At 51.6% G+C, this 17,500-nt stretch overlaps 2 non-coding genes and 1 pseudogene across 2 annotated transcripts; all 3 read right to left on the bottom strand.

Moving 5' to 3' along the window:
* Positions 1-5,235, bottom strand: part of LOC126475623 (large subunit ribosomal RNA) — a 7,973-nt pseudogene extending 2,738 nt beyond the window's left edge.
* A 188-nt stretch (positions 5,236-5,423) lies between these two features.
* Positions 5,424-5,578, bottom strand: LOC126476431 (5.8S ribosomal RNA). Its single transcript, XR_007586966.1, has one exon. It is a non-coding gene; the product is annotated as a 5.8S ribosomal RNA (ribosomal RNA).
* Positions 5,579-5,929: 351 nt separating this feature from the next.
* Positions 5,930-7,838, bottom strand: LOC126476834 (small subunit ribosomal RNA). Its single transcript, XR_007587272.1, has one exon. It is a non-coding gene; the product is annotated as a small subunit ribosomal RNA (ribosomal RNA).
* Between the last annotated feature and the right edge of the window lie 9,662 nt (positions 7,839-17,500).

A 17,500-nucleotide genomic window follows, 5' to 3' on the forward strand; every position in this document is an offset into this window, starting at 1 on the left:
GCGGAGCTCGGGAGATGACGTCAAGCTGCTCCACCAGGTGGCGACGTGGATTGAAGACACAGCGACCCGCCGTGGAAAATTGCAGCCCCAGGTACCGGAAGGTTTCACCCACACGCAGGGCAGGCATGGTGGTATTGCCTGCTGTGAAGGTGACATTGCTGTCCACCTTCACCTTCTTCTCGCGCCCTGACGCGACTAAGGCGAGGGTGAAACACTTCCGGGCGTTGATCTGCAGCCCCAGGTGGGCGAGGGCTGCGGTAGCTGCGTCGATGAGGGACTGCAAGCCCCTCGGGGTCGCTGCAAACAGCAAGACGTCATCTGCAAAGGCCGCAGCGTTGACTCTGCGACCGAGGATCCGAGCTCCGATGTGGGAGGGCAGTTGGCCTAAAACGTAGTCCACCGCAAAGTTGAACAGGAGGGGGGAGAGGGGATCGCCCTGGCGAACGCCCCGTGCTGGCTGCACAGACACGCCCACGCCGGCGCCGTCCGCTATCACTGTCGTGCTGCCCTCGTAGCACCGCTCGACATACTCGACAAAACAATCCGGCAGGCCATGCGCCTTCAGCACGGGGCGAAGGGCAGCATGATCTACCGAATCGAATGCCTTAGATACGTCGATCGATGCCACAGAGACAGAGCGGCAGGAGCGAACTGCGTCGGTGAGAGCGGTGTCCAAGATGAAGGTATTTTCCAACATCCCATCCCGAGGGATGAATGCCCGTTGACGTTCGTCCACAGCACATGCGCGCATCAGGCGTGACGCGAGAACCTTGTGAAAGGTCCGCGCCAACACCGAGCAGACCGTAATGGGGCGAAAGTCAGCGGGGGATGTTGGTGCAGCCGTTTTCGGGAGAAGGGACGTCCGCGCGCGAAGCAGGCGTTCCGGAAGGGCGCGGGCCAGAAGGAAGAGATTCATCACTTTCACCAGGACTTCGTGCGGCAGGCGCCGCAACTCCGCTGGGGTAAGGCCGTCCGGCCCGGCTGCTGATCCCCTGGGCGGCAACGCGGCGGCGACCTCCTCATGTGTGACCGGCCCCCATAGGCACTCGGGAGCGACAGGCTCCGAGTGCGGGAGGAGGCGGTCACGAATGAAGCCCGCGGTGGAGATGGGCTTCTTAGTGAAGAGGTCCGCCCAGAAGTCCAGCAGACCAGGGATGGCAGGTGGCGGCTGGAGTAGGGTGCCATCCAAGAGGCCGCGCACGCAACGTGCACGCGACCGTCGGAAGGCATCCTGCGTTCTCGCGTACTCCCAGCGGCGCCGCTTGCGCTTCTGCGTCGGCGGCGCAGCAGGCGGCCGCTTCGATGGTTGGCGCGGCCGCTGTGTCCTGGTGATCGATCTCTCCCCTCTGGACCCGACCGACACAAGGGCATCCGGGAGCATGCCCAGGATGACATCGGGCGGCGTGCCCCGCCCCAGACCTATGACACGATCCAGGGCAGAGAAACGCTGGGCGGAAGCGGGTAGCCCCGCCAGATGCTCCCAGATGGCGGCGTCAGTCGGCCCCTCCGGCGGCGGCCCGGTGGTGTCGGCCGCGAAGTCCTCGGCTGCGTCGACGGGCGGCGCAGCGGCCTCGCCCGCGTCAGGCAGCGGGCTCGCTGCTCCCCGGCGGGACGCCGGCTCTTCCCCCCGACCGATCTCAAGCGCCTCCATGAATTGGCGGACAAGCTGCTTGTGGGCAGCTTGCCGCCGTCGGCACTTGATTGCCTCAAGCGTTCGGTCGGGGAACATCCTGATGAGCTCTTGATTTACAAAGAAGAACCGGGCGTCCCTCTCGAGGAACAGTTCGGCCTCTGCCTTGGCGAGCGACAGGACTTCTTCCTCCGTCCACCTCGCGCGATGCCTCTCCGTGACGATCTCCGCGTTGGCGGCCGCAGGGTGTTGGCGGCGGCGATGGACCCCGAGACCGTTCTTGGTGGTAAAGCTGCGGTGGCACTCACTACAGGCGTATACAGCTGCAAAAGTTACAAGATTTTCGGCACGGCCGGTTGGCCGGCTAGGTGCTGGGGGAGTTGGGGTGGCACCTTCAGCGGAAGGGCCACCACTTATTCTCTGATTACTGCCCCCAACTAACAAAGGGATAGTGCGAGGGGGGGCTGGTAACCCCCCCAAGCCCCTGGTGCGGTCTTCCACTCTGCGAAAATCAGCGGGCCCACGAGAAGGGGAGAAGACCGCAGGAGAGGAGAGGCTAAAAGGGCTAGGCCCATGTATTGCGCATCACTCTCCCTGTAACCATAACCCAAGGAAGGCACCTCGCAGCAGCAGCACGACTACATCAAGACCGCACTTCGAAAAGCCAAGTCCGGATGCAGCCACACCGCCGCCACTTGGCCACCTTAAGAGAGTCATAGTCCTTAAGAGAGTCATAGTTACTCCCGCCGTTTACCCGCGCTTGCTTGAATTTCTTCCCGTTGACATTCAGAGCACTGGGCAGAAATCACATTGCGTCAACACCCGCTAGGGCCATCGCAATGCTTTGTTTTAATTAGACAGTCGGATTCCCCCAGTCCGTGCCAGTTCTGAGTTGATCGTTGAATGGCGGCCGAAGAGAATCCGCGCACCCGCGCGCCCCCGGAGGAGCACGCTAAGGCGGACGCGGCCTCGCAGCAAGGAAGATCCGTGGGAGGCCAAGGCACGGGACCGAGCTCGGATCCTGCACGCAGGTTGAAGCACCGGGGCGCGAACGCCGCGCAGGCGCGCGCATCCTGCACCGCCGGCCAGCACGAGGCCGACCAACGGCGAGAGCAGACCACGCCCGCGCTAAACGCCCGCACTTACCGGCACCCCTACGGCACTCACCTCGCCCAGGCCCGGCACGTTAGCGCTGACCCACTTCCCGACCAAGCCCGACACGCCCCGATCCTCAGAGCCAATCCTTATCCCGAAGTTACGGATCCAATTTGCCGACTTCCCTTACCTACATTATTCTATCGACTAGAGGCTCTTCACCTTGGAGACCTGCTGCGGATATGGGTACGAACCGGCGCGACACCTCCACGTGGCCCTCTCCCGGATTTTCAAGGTCCGAGGGGAAGATCGGGACACCGCCGCAACTGCGGTGCTCTTCGCGTTCCAAACCCTATCTCCCTGCTAGAGGATTGCAGGGAACTCGAACGCTCATGCAGAAAAGAAAACTCTTCCCCGATCTCCCGACGGCGTCTCCGGGTCCTTTTGGGTTACCCCGACGAGCATCTCTAAAAGAGGGGCCCGACTTGTATCGGTTCCGCTGCCGGGTTCCGGAATAGGAACCGGATTCCCTTTCGCCCAACGGGGGCCAGCACAAAGTGCATCATGCTATGACGGCCCCCATCAACATCGGATTTCTCCTAGGGCTTAGGATCGACTGACTCGTGTGCAACGGCTGTTCACACGAAACCCTTCTCCGCGTCAGCCCTCCAGGGCCTCGCTGGAGTATTTGCTACTACCACCAAGATCTGCACCGACGGCGGCTCCAGGCAGGCTCACGCCCAGACCCTTCTGCGCCCACCGCCGCGACCCTCCTACTCGTCAGGGCTTCGCGGCCGGCCGCAAGGACCGGCCATGACTGCCAGACTGACGGCCGAGTATAGGCACGACGCTTCAGCGCCATCCATTTTCAGGGCTAGTTGCTTCGGCAGGTGAGTTGTTACACACTCCTTAGCGGATTCCGACTTCCATGGCCACCGTCCTGCTGTCTTAAGCAACCAACGCCTTTCATGGTTTCCCATGAGCGTCGATTCGGGCGCCTTAACTCGGCGTTTGGTTCATCCCACAGCGCCAGTTCTGCTTACCAAAAGTGGCCCACTTGGCACTCCGATCCGAGTCGTTTGCTCGCGGCTTCAGCATATCAAGCAAGCCGGAGATCTCACCCATTTAAAGTTTGAGAATAGGTTGAGGTCGTTTCGGCCCCAAGGCCTCTAATCATTCGCTTTACCGGATGAGACTCGTACGAGCACCAGCTATCCTGAGGGAAACTTCGGAGGGAACCAGCTACTAGATGGTTCGATTAGTCTTTCGCCCCTATACCCAGCTCCGACGATCGATTTGCACGTCAGAATCGCTACGGACCTCCATCAGGGTTTCCCCTGACTTCGTCCTGGCCAGGCATAGTTCACCATCTTTCGGGTCCCAACGTGTACGCTCTAGGTGCGCCTCACCTCGCAATGAGGACGAGACGCCCCGGGAGTGCGGAGGCCGCCGCCAAATGAAGGGCGGGGAAGCCCCATCCTCCCTCGGCCCGCGCAAGGCGAGACCTTCACTTTCATTACGCCTTTAGGTTTCGTACAGCCCAATGACTCGCGCACATGTTAGACTCCTTGGTCCGTGTTTCAAGACGGGTCGTGAAATTGTCCAAAGCTGAAGCGCCGCTGACGGGAGCGATTATTCCGCCCGAGAGCATCCCGAGCCAACAGCGGCGCGGGTCCGGGGCCGGGCCAGGTAGGTCCGTCATCCGGGAAGAACCGCGCGCGCTTGCCGGGAGCCCGAGCGCCCAAAGGGGCGAATCGACTCCTCCAGATATACCGCCGGGCAGCCAGCCAGGACACCGGGGCTCTGCCCAACAGACGCGAACCGAGGCCCGCGGAAGGACAGGCTGCGCACCCGGGCCGTAGGCCGGCACCCAGCGGGTCGCGACGTCCTACTAGGGGAGAAGTGCGGCCCACCGCACACCGGAACGGCCCCACCCCGCGGCGAGTGGAAAGGCAACCGGACACGACCCCGCCGCGGATTGCTCCGCGCGGGCGGCCGGCCCCATCTGCCGAGGGCGGAGGCCAGTGGCCGGATGGGCGTGAATCTCACCCGTTCGACCTTTCGGACTTCTCACGTTTACCCCAGAACGGTTTCACGTACTTTTGAACTCTCTCTTCAAAGTTCTTTTCAACTTTCCCTCACGGTACTTGTTCGCTATCGGTCTCGTGGTCATATTTAGTCTCAGATGGAGTTTACCACCCACTTGGAGCTGCACTCTCAAGCAACCCGACTCGAAGGAGAGGTCCCGCCGACGCTCGCACCGGCCGCTACGGGCCTGGCACCCTCTACGGGCCGTGGCCTCATTCAAGTTGGACTTGGGCTCGGCGCGAGGCGTCGGGGTAGTGGACCCTCCCAAACACCACATGCCACGACAGGCGGCAGCCTGCGGGGTTCGGTGCTGGACTCTTCCCTGTTCGCTCGCCGCTACTGGGGGAATCCTTGTTAGTTTCTTTTCCTCCGCTTAGTAATATGCTTAAATTCAGCGGGTAGTCTCGCCTGCTCTGAGGTCGTTGTACGAGGTGTCGCACGCCACACCGCCAGCCGGCTGTGCACGCTACCGAGTAAGTACCGGTATGCGAACCGCCAGGCGACGGGCGCGCATCGCACGTTTAAGGAGACGCGGCCGGCCCCACAGGCGGCCACGACACTCCCAGGTCTGCGAAGCGGGGCAAACGCCGCGCGCTTCAGTATACATAGCCGACCCTCAGCCAGACGTGGCCCGGGAACGGAATCCATGGACCGCAATGTGCGTTCGAAACGTCGATGTTCATGTGTCCTGCAGTTCACATGTCGACGCGCAATTTGCTGCGTTCTTCATCGACCCACGAGCCGAGTGATCCACCGTCCTGGGTGATCTTTTCATAGTTTCCACTATCTCTTTCAAGACAGTTGCATAGGCGGGACTGAGGCGTGTGGCGGCCCCTGTTCCAGCGTTCAGTGTCCAACGGCCTCACGGCCGACGGGCGTCGTACGGCTCCACACCGGAGCGGACAGGCACTCGGGCGAAAGTCATTCAAAACCGGCGCCAGGCGCCAGGTGCCGCAGGCCAGCCGCTCCAGCGCTTCAGCGCTCGTACCACACAACATTGCCGTTAGTTTTGAGACGAACGCGTGGTTCCGCACGCGGCGCACGGCTACTGCGAGCCGTACAGGTAGCGTGTTGCGCGACACGACACGCACATCGAAAGACATGCAGTCTAGTCGGTAATGATCCTTCCGCAGGTTCACCTACGGAAACCTTGTTACGACTTTTACTTCCTCTAAATGATCAAGTTTGGTCATCTTTCCGGTAGCATCGGCAACGACAGAGTCAATGCCGCGTACCAGTCCGAAGACCTCACTAAATCATTCAATCGGTAGTAGCGACGGGCGGTGTGTACAAAGGGCAGGGACGTAATCAACGCGAGCTTATGACTCGCGCTTACTGGGAATTCCTCGTTCATGGGGAACAATTGCAAGCCCCAATCCCTAGCACGAAGGAGGTTCAGCGGGTTACCCCGACCTTTCGGCCTAGGAAGACACGCTGATTCCTTCAGTGTAGCGCGCGTGCGGCCCAGAACATCTAAGGGCATCACAGACCTGTTATTGCTCAATCTCGTGCGGCTAGAAGCCGCCTGTCCCTCTAAGAAGAAAAGTAATCGCTGACAGCACGAAGGATGTCACGCGACTAGTTAGCAGGCTAGAGTCTCGTTCGTTATCGGAATTAACCAGACAAATCGCTCCACCAACTAAGAACGGCCATGCACCACCACCCACCGAATCAAGAAAGAGCTATCAATCTGTCAATCCTTCCGGTGTCCGGGCCTGGTGAGGTTTCCCGTGTTGAGTCAAATTAAGCCGCAGGCTCCACTCCTGGTGGTGCCCTTCCGTCAATTCCTTTAAGTTTCAGCTTTGCAACCATACTTCCCCCGGAACCCAAAAGCTTTGGTTTCCCGGAGGCTGCCCGCCGAGTCATCGGAGGAACTGCGGCGGATCGCTGGCTGGCATCGTTTATGGTTAGAACTAGGGCGGTATCTGATCGCCTTCGAACCTCTAACTTTCGTTCTTGATTAATGAAAACATACTTGGCAAATGCTTTCGCTTCTGTTCGTCTTGCGACGATCCAAGAATTTCACCTCTAACGTCGCAATACGAATGCCCCCGCCTGTCCCTATTAATCATTACCTCGGGTTCCGAAAACCAACAAAATAGAACCGAGGTCCTATTCCATTATTCCATGCACACAGTATTCAGGCGGGCTTGCCTGCTTTAAGCACTCTAATTTGTTCAAAGTAAACGTGCCGGCCCACCGAGACACTCAATAAAGAGCACCCTGGTAGGATTTCAACGGGGTCCGCCTCGGGACGCACGAGCACGCACGAGGCGGTCGCACGCCTTCGGCTCGCCCCACCGGCAGGACGTCCCACGATACATGCCAGTTAAACACCGACGGGCGGTGAACCAACAGCGTGGGACACAAATCCAACTACGAGCTTTTTAACCGCAACAACTTTAATATACGCTATTGGAGCTGGAATTACCGCGGCTGCTGGCACCAGACTTGCCCTCCAATAGATACTCGTTAAAGGATTTAAAGTGTACTCATTCCGATTACGGGGCCTCGGATGAGTCCCGTATCGTTATTTTTCGTCACTACCTCCCCGTGCCGGGAGTGGGTAATTTGCGCGCCTGCTGCCTTCCTTGGATGTGGTAGCCGTTTCTCAGGCTCCCTCTCCGGAATCGAACCCTGATTCCCCGTTACCCGTTACAACCATGGTAGGCGCAGAACCTACCATCGACAGTTGATAAGGCAGACATTTGAAAGATGCGTCGCCGGTACGAGGACCGTGCGATCAGCCCAAAGTTATTCAGAGTCACCAAGGCAAACGGACCGGACGAGCCGACCGATTGGTTTTGATCTAATAAAAGCGTCCCTTCCATCTCTGGTCGGGACTCTGTTTGCATGTATTAGCTCTAGAATTACCACAGTTATCCAAGTAACGTGGGTACGATCTAAGGAACCATAACTGATTTAATGAGCCATTCGCGGTTTCACCTTAATGCGGCTTGTACTGAGACATGCATGGCTTAATCTTTGAGACAAGCATATGACTACTGGCAGGATCAACCAGGGAGCTGCGTCAACTAGAGCTGAGCAGCCGGCCGCCCGGGAGTGTGTCCCGGGGGCCCGCGCGAACACGCAAGCGTCCGCTCAATTATTCTGCAAACAGGAGGAGGCTGAGCTCCCCTGCACAACACACCTCGAAACCCTCTCAGGTCCCGGCGGCGCGCAGCGCCGTCCTAAGTACTTGGTCGGGTTCGAGAGAGGCGCAATCGCCCGGAGTTAGGCAAGTAGACGCTTTAGGTGCGACCACCCGTGCTCCCAACTGAGCTTGCCGCTGCCGACAGAGGCCCGGGAGCGTGCTGTCGTGGCATTGCCGGCGGGAGACAACACGCGCCACCTACGGTGACCGGCAGCTCCAACGCCGGCGCCACAGAAGGACAAAAGCCCCACTTGGGTGCCGAAGCGAACTCTCCCAGCACAGCGCACGCGCCAACACGTCCGCACAGCTGCGATACAAACCACCTGCGAGAACCGCTGGGGCGACCGAGCAGCAGACGGCGTCGCGGCGCCGAGCGCCGGGCGGCGGCGCATCCTCAGCGCACAAAGTCCTCAATCGGACCAGCACACTGCAGATGGCCACCGCGCTTCGCACCGGGCCCGCGAGGACCTACTTTGGCCGCAAGGCGCCGCGAGCAGGGGGCGCCGGCGCGCAGCTGCGCCGCCTGCCGCGTCCGTCGGCCGGCGCGCCTGCCACTGGCCGCCCCCACCAGCCGGCTGTAGCGCGTGCGCCCACGCACCGCGCTGCCAGCACGCCGGGCGGCCCCCCCTCACCGGCCGGGGACGGTCCCACCCAGCCACCGCCGCGTATCGCCTCACACCCAGATCCCCTTTCACGTTCGTGGGCATGGTGGGTCCCCTTTCACGTTCGTGGGCATGGTGGGTATCCCTGAAACAACCGGTTAATAGCTCGACCGATCGTCGCCAACACTGATTCACCTCTAGCGAGAACAACCGCACCACAACGGGTTACCAGTTGTTCATTTGCGTAACGTCACCAGCAAACGTACACGTCCATCGCCATTTGCAACGAGTATTGCATGCCTGTGTCAGGTGTCACAACACACTACGTCTGCCCACATAGATGCAACAACATGTGCACGCCTAGAGAACACGTGGAAGGTCGACCCCGTACGTATGCGGTGTCCATTGCGCGAACGACTGTCAGCCGGCCTCTGCAGCATGTCGCAGATGTGGAACACGGTGCAACATGCTATCACGGTGTGTGAGAAGAGACGACTACGTCCGAATACACGCTCCACTACATCAACAGACTGCTCATGCTGATCGCCATCCAGGGCGTCCGTTCCTCCCACACGTCTGTATGGCGTACCACACTGCAATCCAGCTCTTATAGGGAGACGACACGTAGCTGCGTGCACAATATTTGGACTGTATGGTCCGCCGTTGCTAGGCGCAGTCGTCATACGGTCACATGTGCCACGATGTATCATTCAGTACATACGGACCAATGTGCAGTACAGTTTGTGGGTTTTGCGTACATCGGCGGACAGGTGACAGGCCGTACCACAACGTAGGCTGAGTACGTCGGCATGCGAAGGGCGTTGAACATGCAAACTTCTCACCGACCAGCTTGCGAAGGCAGGGGGGAAGGGGAGGGGGCATGTACGTCCTGCTGCTATCCACATTACAGTGTATAGCATGAGCATGTGGAAAGTCAGCAACACCTGCAAGGTGTTTAACATGACGCGATACACAGGGGACCGGGCAGTGCGAGTAGCGAACTATATTGCGAGGGTTGCGGTTAGGCAACACTACACTACTTTAACGGGTTGCATAACAATTACAGAGCAGGTTCAGCGACAACGTGCGTCAGGTTAAGGCGCAATATAGTTTAGGTTAAGGCACATTATAGGTTAGGTTAAGGCACATTATAGGTTAGGTTAAGGCACATTATAGGTTAGGTTAAGGCACATTATAGGTTAGGTTAAGGCACAACATGGGTTAGGTTAAGGCACAACATGGGTTAGGTTAAGGCACAACATGGGTTAGGTTAAGGCACAACATGGGTTAGGTTAAGGCACAACATGGGTTACGTTAAGGCACAACATGGGTTACGTTAAGGCACAACATGGGTTAGGTTAAGGCACAACATGGGTTACGTTAAGGCACAACATGGGTTAGGTCAAGGCACAACATGGGTTAGGTTAAGGCACAACGTAGGTTAGGTTAAGGCACAACGTAGGTTAGGTTAAGGCACAACGTAGGTTAGGTTAAGGCACAACGTAGGTTAGGTTAAGGCACAACGTAGGTTAGGTTAAGGCACAACGTAGGTTAGGTTAAGGCACAACGTAGGTTAGGTTAAGGCACAACGTAGGTTAGGTTAAGGCACAACGTAGGTTAGGTTAAGGCACAACGTAGGTTAGGTTAAGGCACAACGTAGGTTAGGTTAAGGCACAACGTAGGTTAGGTTAAGGCACAACGTAGGTTAGGTTAAGGCACAACGTAGGTTAGGTTAAGGCACAACGTAGGTTAGGTTAAGGCACAACGTAGGTTAGGTTAAGGCACAACGTAGGTTAGGTTAAGGCACAACGTAGGTTAGGTTAAGGCACAACGTAGGTTAGGTTAAGGTACGATATAGGTTAGGTTAAGGTACGATATAGGTTAGGTTAAGGTACGATATAGGTTAGGTTAAGGTACGATATAGGTTAGGTTAAGGTACGATATAGGTTAGGTTAAGGTACAATATAGGTTAGGTTAAGGTACAATATAGCTTAGGTTCAGGTACACATTGTTGTAGGGAAAGGTGTATTGGGGGGGGGGGCGGCAGGTTCGTTGATAGTGATTATCGTAATTGGATGCCTGCGGCATCATCCGATTTGTCACGTCAGGATGCACTTTTGGCTCATGACAGGCGGCGCTCCGATTCCATGGTTGTGGCAGATCTGTGTCTTTCATTCCTGCCATTGTTTGTGTGCTGTGACAGGAGGCAGTATTGTGATGTTGGGTGCACCCCTGTGTAGGACATGTGTGGGTGTTCGTGGCTTAGCTGAGCAATGTGCGGATGTCGGAAGGGTGGGATATTGTGTTTTCTGGGTGGACCTCCCGGTCTGGTTATGATAGTGTGGATTGTGTAATGTGGCGGAGAGTATGCACTGGATGTTCTTCCATGCTGGTGGTTAGATATTGTGTGTGTGCCTGTTACAGGCAGAGAGTAGTGTGTGATAAGAGAGTAGTGTGTGATAAGAGTGTCTGGCTGACGTGTGGTTCTCATTGTGTGCAGAGTCTTTCAGCATGTATAGGGACGGTTGTATATATTATCTGTATTCTGATGGCTCTGCATCTATTACTAATCAGTGCCGTGTATACGGTGACTCTGGTTCCAGTCGAAACTGTTCTATCTCTGTACATTAGTGATACTGCGGCTCCACTATGTTGCCGCCCCTGTCGGCCGTTTCCCCCAGTGTATGGCTAATGATTATCAGCAATCAGTCTATTAGTCAATACCGGTAGTGTGACGACGTCAAATGTCCGGGATGGGGGAAGCTACACCCTTCCCGTGGGTCAGGGCCTAGAAAGACTCTTCCCACGCAGGAGACTCGGACTGTCGTTACTCTTCCGAGAAATATATTTGCCCAGCGTTTTTTGCGACTGCGAGTGCAACGCCCACGGGTGCCGACATGGATGGGGCGCTTCCTAGCTGATCGCTCAGCATGAGAATCCGTACAGTGAGCAATGCGATCGCGTCTGTAGCTTGTACGTGGTACAGCTCGCAGCTCATGAATAGGGACATATTTTTTTTTTTTTTTTTTTTTTTTTTTTCATTTAAACACTACAGAGTAGCCCACCACCTGGGTTACTAAGGTGGGCCGTGTGCTACTTAAAACAAGTAACAAGCCAGGCAGTATTTGGTCTCTTAGCCGAAATGGCTCCTTGCAAGTTATGTCAGCTTGACAAGTCCCCATTCTGTTACCGTCCCTGCCACGTGGAGGCGGACCTTTTCTAGTGTTTCTGCCCTGGCTGTTGCTCTGTGTGTTCGTACACTAATTATTACAGTGTGACGTTTATATGCAAGCTAATTGATAAAAATAATATAATTATTTAAGTATAAAAGAAATAACAAATAAAATATAAAAAGAAATAAACACAAAAGAGGACAAAGGAAAGAGAAATTCTACACTATAAGGTGTCTACAAGAGAACCAGGGTCTCACTGCTACATTTTTTGAGTACAGTTTACACATATGTCCAAAATTTAAAGTAGGCTAAATTCATATATGTAAGATTATAGTGATATTAGGATTTTACATGAAACATGGTAGCATAATAAATATTAAAATATCTTGCATACACAATCTTAGATACAAGAAAAATTTGATTAAAGTATGAGATAACATACTAATTAACAATTTTAGAAATAGGTGAATCTCAAAGTTAATATAATTACTAAAAGGAATATGATTATACTTAAAATTAAGAAAATAAATATCTGATTTCTCTCACATGCATCTCCTGAATACGAAGGCAATGTATATGCCTGTAGACTGTCCATAAACTAAATTCCTCTATATAACAATAAAAATTAGATTACAAAGACAGAATAACAATATTAATATATCATAAGAGCTAGAAAACTATATAGACAAATCAAAAGTATGTTGCATGGAAGTTTAAATTATAATAACTTGAATGTAAAATTACTTAAATTAATACATATAAATCCAGAATATGTAGCAAGACAAGCGACAAGGTTGCGAGCCAGGACGGGGAATCTGCATAAGTGTCCAATAAGATCTCTGATGCTCTATAAGACAAAGCTGGGAACCTTCAGTGTCCACATCCATATAGTATTGATCAACACTGTCCATCAGAATTAATCCATATCTGTAGTATTGTCTGTGTCACTGTCAGAGCTTGTATCTTCCCAAGTCATGTGTTGAGGTTCTGTCTCTGTCTGTATTCTTGTTCTGTCAGTGGGATGTTGCTTTTTATAGATATCAAGCAGTGTCGTTGACACTGAGTCAGCCAGACTATGTATAGTGTTCCATTTATCTGGGTCCCGGAGGACCGCACTGACCTCATCATCTCTTATTGCAGGTCGTTCATGGTCGAGTAGATCACACCTTAGCACAACATGTTCGGGCGTTCCAAGAATGCCACATGTGCAAATCTCTGTAGGCCTTACTCCCATACGGTGTAGGTGTGTTGGATAAGGTCCGTGCCCAGTCAGGTAGTGAACCATACCACGACTTGGCTCCACATGTTTTAGTTTTAACCTCTCAACTACATTTGGAAAAAAGGAAAACACACGCCGCCCTTTATCTGATGTCTCCCATTCTCTTTGCCACATGTCTAACTTCCATTTGTGTAGCTGTTGCTTGGTTTGTATGTTTTCTCCTGTTATTTGGAAAACCGTTTCGAGGTCACCATTTTTCAGCCAATATAAGGCAGCTCTACAACGAATAGTAAGATCTATTGGGCATGTTCCTAGGACCACATACAGGGCTTCGACAGGTGTTGTGCTAAACGCTCCCGACATCCTAAGTAGAACACTTCTTTGCCCTCTCCTGACTATTGTTTTATAAGTTACCAAGCATAGACGATGTGCCCAGGCACTTGCTGCAAAACATGCGATAGACTCAAATAATGCCGTGTGATACATCCGCATCATCATTAATGGTAATCTGAACTGCACTGAGTTTAATCTCGCAAGTTTATGCATAATTTTAGCAGCTTTGTCCACAGTGCGCTGTATGTGTTCTTTAAAGGAGAGCCGTTCATCTAAGTGGAGTCCTAAATATCTTGCTACCTGCTTCCTTTGTATATTAATGTTATTGAATTTTATACTAGGATTTCGCTGGAGTATTCCCTTGAGCAATAAATAAACTGTTTTATTTCCTGCTATTTTCAATTTGTTTCGATTACACCAGTGATTAATCATCTGTAGTATTAAAGTACACTTATTTTCCAATTGCAGTCTAGATGGTGCAGAAGCAACGACCAATAGATCATCTGCATAGCCAACAACACCTTCTACAAGTGTGTCCCTATCCAAGATGTCCAATAGTGGCTCAATTGCTATGTCCCAAAAGATGGGACCACAGATTGATCCCTGTGGACATCCCTTGGTTACTCTCTTAACCACCTTCTGTGTTCCTGCTTTCCATTCGACAATTCTTCCCCTACAATAGTCCATAAAACTAGAATACAGAGCATTAGGTAGTCGAATTTCCCGTAGTCTAGCAAATAGTGACGGCCACCAGAGATTATCAAAAGCTCCAGCGATATCAATGAGTATAGCGACCGCATATTTCTCCGTCGTATTCCCCACAATTTGCAGGGCGCGGTTTATGGCGTCATCTATCGATTTGTGTTCTCTAAATCCAAATTGGTGGGGAGTTAGACCATAAAGGCGCCTATGTGCCTGTAGTCTGTCACACAGGAGCCTCTCCTGCACCTTTGCAAGTGTGTTCAGGAGACAGATAGGTCTATAGGATTTCGGGTCAGTTGGATCCCTATCTTCAGACTTTTTAATAATGACTGCATTAGCCATTTTCCAGAGTGTAGGGATTCTTCCTTGTAGTAGGGCTTCATTAAAAAGGTCAGTTAAATACGGGGTAATCAGTATACTGGCATTCTTCAATGTTTCTGTGTATATTCCATCAGGACCTGGCGCCTTCCTATTTTTGAGTTTATCTATTGCTAGGGCTACCTCTTCCTGCGAGAAAGGGAGTATGACATCCTGATTTACATATGCAGATTCCATTCCGTCACGTAAGTCACGATGATGTCGCTCGTCCTCTATGTATGAGTCATCTGGTAGAAGCTTATTTAGGAGATACTCTGCTGAGCATCTCCAGCCACTTGTCATGGTTCCGTCTGTTCGTTTTAACGTTGACATCACCATCGGGGTTTTAATACGATCAGTCAGTAATTTAAATGGTTGTCCCCATATATCTTTCTGTAGATTCGTTTTAACAAAGTCAGTCCAATACTTATGTCTGGTTTTACAGAGTTCAGTTTTATACTTTAGTTTTGCATTCCGGTACTGATCCAGTCTAAGCTGTCGTTCTTGGGCTGATGTAGCCCTCTGATAGTACTTTCTCTTATTCCGCGAATCTTTCCGTAGACGAGTCAGTTCAACTGTCCAAGATCGTTGATACCTCCGCTTAGCCCTGGCCAGTGGGATGGCACTCTTTTGTGCCTTTTGCAGGACATCTGTCAAAGCATGTGTTTTAAAATCTATACTACCTTGGGTAGTATACAATACTGATTCTTCTATTACATTTCTTAATTTGTTCCAGTCTGCCCTACCAAAAGCTAGATACTGTTGTTGTGTCTGAGTATTTTGAGTGTTTCTATAATTGTCTGTGTAGATAATAATAACATTGTGATCACTGTGTGTGGCCCCATCCATGACTTCCCACATATATATATGTGGTAAGGAAATATCATTTGCCAAGGAAATATCAATATTACTTTGGCCACCAGCATGACCACGAAAGGTTGGAGGTTGTCCTGCTCTGTTTAATGGGAATAAATTACATTCGTTTATTACATCCTCGACCATATGTCCTCTAACATCTGTCCTATCAGCATGCCATATGGTTGACCGTGCATTTATGTCTGCTAATATAAGCAATCTTTTCCCTTGTGAAAACCGTGCAATATCTCGCATTTTTTCGATAAAGGGATCAATTTCATATGAGTATTGGGCATATATAGATGAAATTATCCATGTATCACACCCGTGTACAATCTCTACTGTAGCAATGTGTTCTGTACAGAGCTGAGATATCCTTGTCACAGTCAAATTAGGGTTAACCAGCACTATTGCTGCCTTCGCATTTTGAGTTCCCACAATTGTGGTGAGTTGCACCGATAGGCCAGTAACTTTGCCACCCCGCATGTGTGGCTCTTGCAGGCAAGCTATATCGACATGTATTTCGTCTATTAACCTGTTAAGTTCCATGCCTACATGGGTACTTCCCATACAGTTGAGTTGAATTATCGTCATTTCTTTAGTATGGCTAGCATTAGATGGCTGTGTAAATACTTCCGTGACGGGTTGGGGGTGTACTGTCTCGCGATTTAAGTTACAGTTCATGTTAGTGAGCATCATTCACTATATCGTAGTCTGTACGTTCAATTTGTCTTTCATAGAGCATTTTATATGTTTGACATTCAGGCCCCCCTGCCTTGTCGCAGACCTTGTTCCTATACTTGCACGGAATACATCCAATTTCTGTCTCCTCTTTACAGTCAATTTTCTTATGCCCTGTCTTGGCACACCTTCCACACACCTGCATCTTATCACATCGTTTAGTGGAGTGTCCAAGACCCCAGCAATTAAAGCATTTCTGTACACCTACGAAATCTCTAATATTTAATGCTTCAAACTGGATGTACACCCTATCATTCAGTAATAGCTGCTGACGAATTTTTGGTGATACCTCAAGGACATTGTTTACTGTACGTTTCCCTCGTGGTCCCGTTTTAAACTTAATTGAAACACCCTCACTGAATTCTTCCCTTGAAATGTACTCACTTAGATTGATTTGATACAACTCTTCGAGAAATTCATCATCAGTTAGAGTTGTTGGTACTTGATACACAGCAAGCAGTGGCCTAAATTTTCTAGGTTCCTCACATCTGATATTCTGAAGCAGTGCTGTCTTTTCCATTATTTTTATTTTATCTGCTTGTGTTTCTGTCTCCAAAATTACAGTGTTTGCCGTCGATCTTATTGCCTTTATTTTAACTTTGTCCTGTTTCGGATTTATTGTCTTTGTTACGACTTCCCTTATTGTTTTAGCATCTGTATTATTATCCGACTTAAAAAAGAGGGTGCTAGTCTGTTTCGCTTTCATTTGACTAATCTGTTGTTCCAACTTACTTTTCAAATTTCTCTGAGGAACACTAGCAACCGCATTTGCAAAGGACACTGGAAGGGAACGATTTTCGGATCTCAACTTCTCGTTCTCCGCTTTCAGTTCAACTATCTCTGCCTGTAATTTCTCACACCGTGCCTGCAAATCAGGAGCGCTTACTGCTGCTAATTCCCTACTTAACCTAGTATTTTCTACTCTGAGTTCTTCTATTTGCCCATATAGTTTCGCCTGCCCCAAAGCAAGAATCCATATTTTATTCTTTACCGATGAGGATATAACCGTTGATGTTTTCTTTCCTCTAAGGTCTGTCTGAAGTTCTGTGATTATTTCCTCCACGGCCTCTGTCATGCGACTTTCCATGTTTGATCTTCTAGGTGTCTCTCCCCACGGACTGCTACGTGGTATCTCCCTACTGTGCCTACCTGTGGGTGTGTCAATACTATGTCGACGAACACTATTAGGTGTACCCTCCATATTTATTGACATGGTTTCGCCTTCACCTTTAATTAAATTCTTTAGCTGCCACCAGCTTTTATAGAAATATTCCGACTCCGTTTCCGCGTATTAACGCGAGAGTAAACAGGTCAATGTTACAGCGTTCAGCACAAATCATCATAAAGACTTTAGACAAGAGAAGTCCACATAATGTTAAAACAGACGCCAAGGATTAGCACGTCGGCTCGCTTCCCGTGTCTCTCCCTATCAAGAAAGAGTTCACTTCACGCCTGCGTCACTAGATATCAGTGTCTCAGTATCCGGGTGATGCACCCATGTATGATAAAGTAAGACACTCAGCCCTACAGTGCTGCACTCGCCAGTCGAAA

This window comes from Schistocerca serialis, chromosome 4 (assembly GCF_023864345.2).
Source record: "Schistocerca serialis cubense isolate TAMUIC-IGC-003099 chromosome 4, iqSchSeri2.2, whole genome shotgun sequence".
In the NCBI taxonomy this organism is placed as follows: domain Eukaryota; kingdom Metazoa; phylum Arthropoda; class Insecta; order Orthoptera; family Acrididae; genus Schistocerca; species Schistocerca serialis.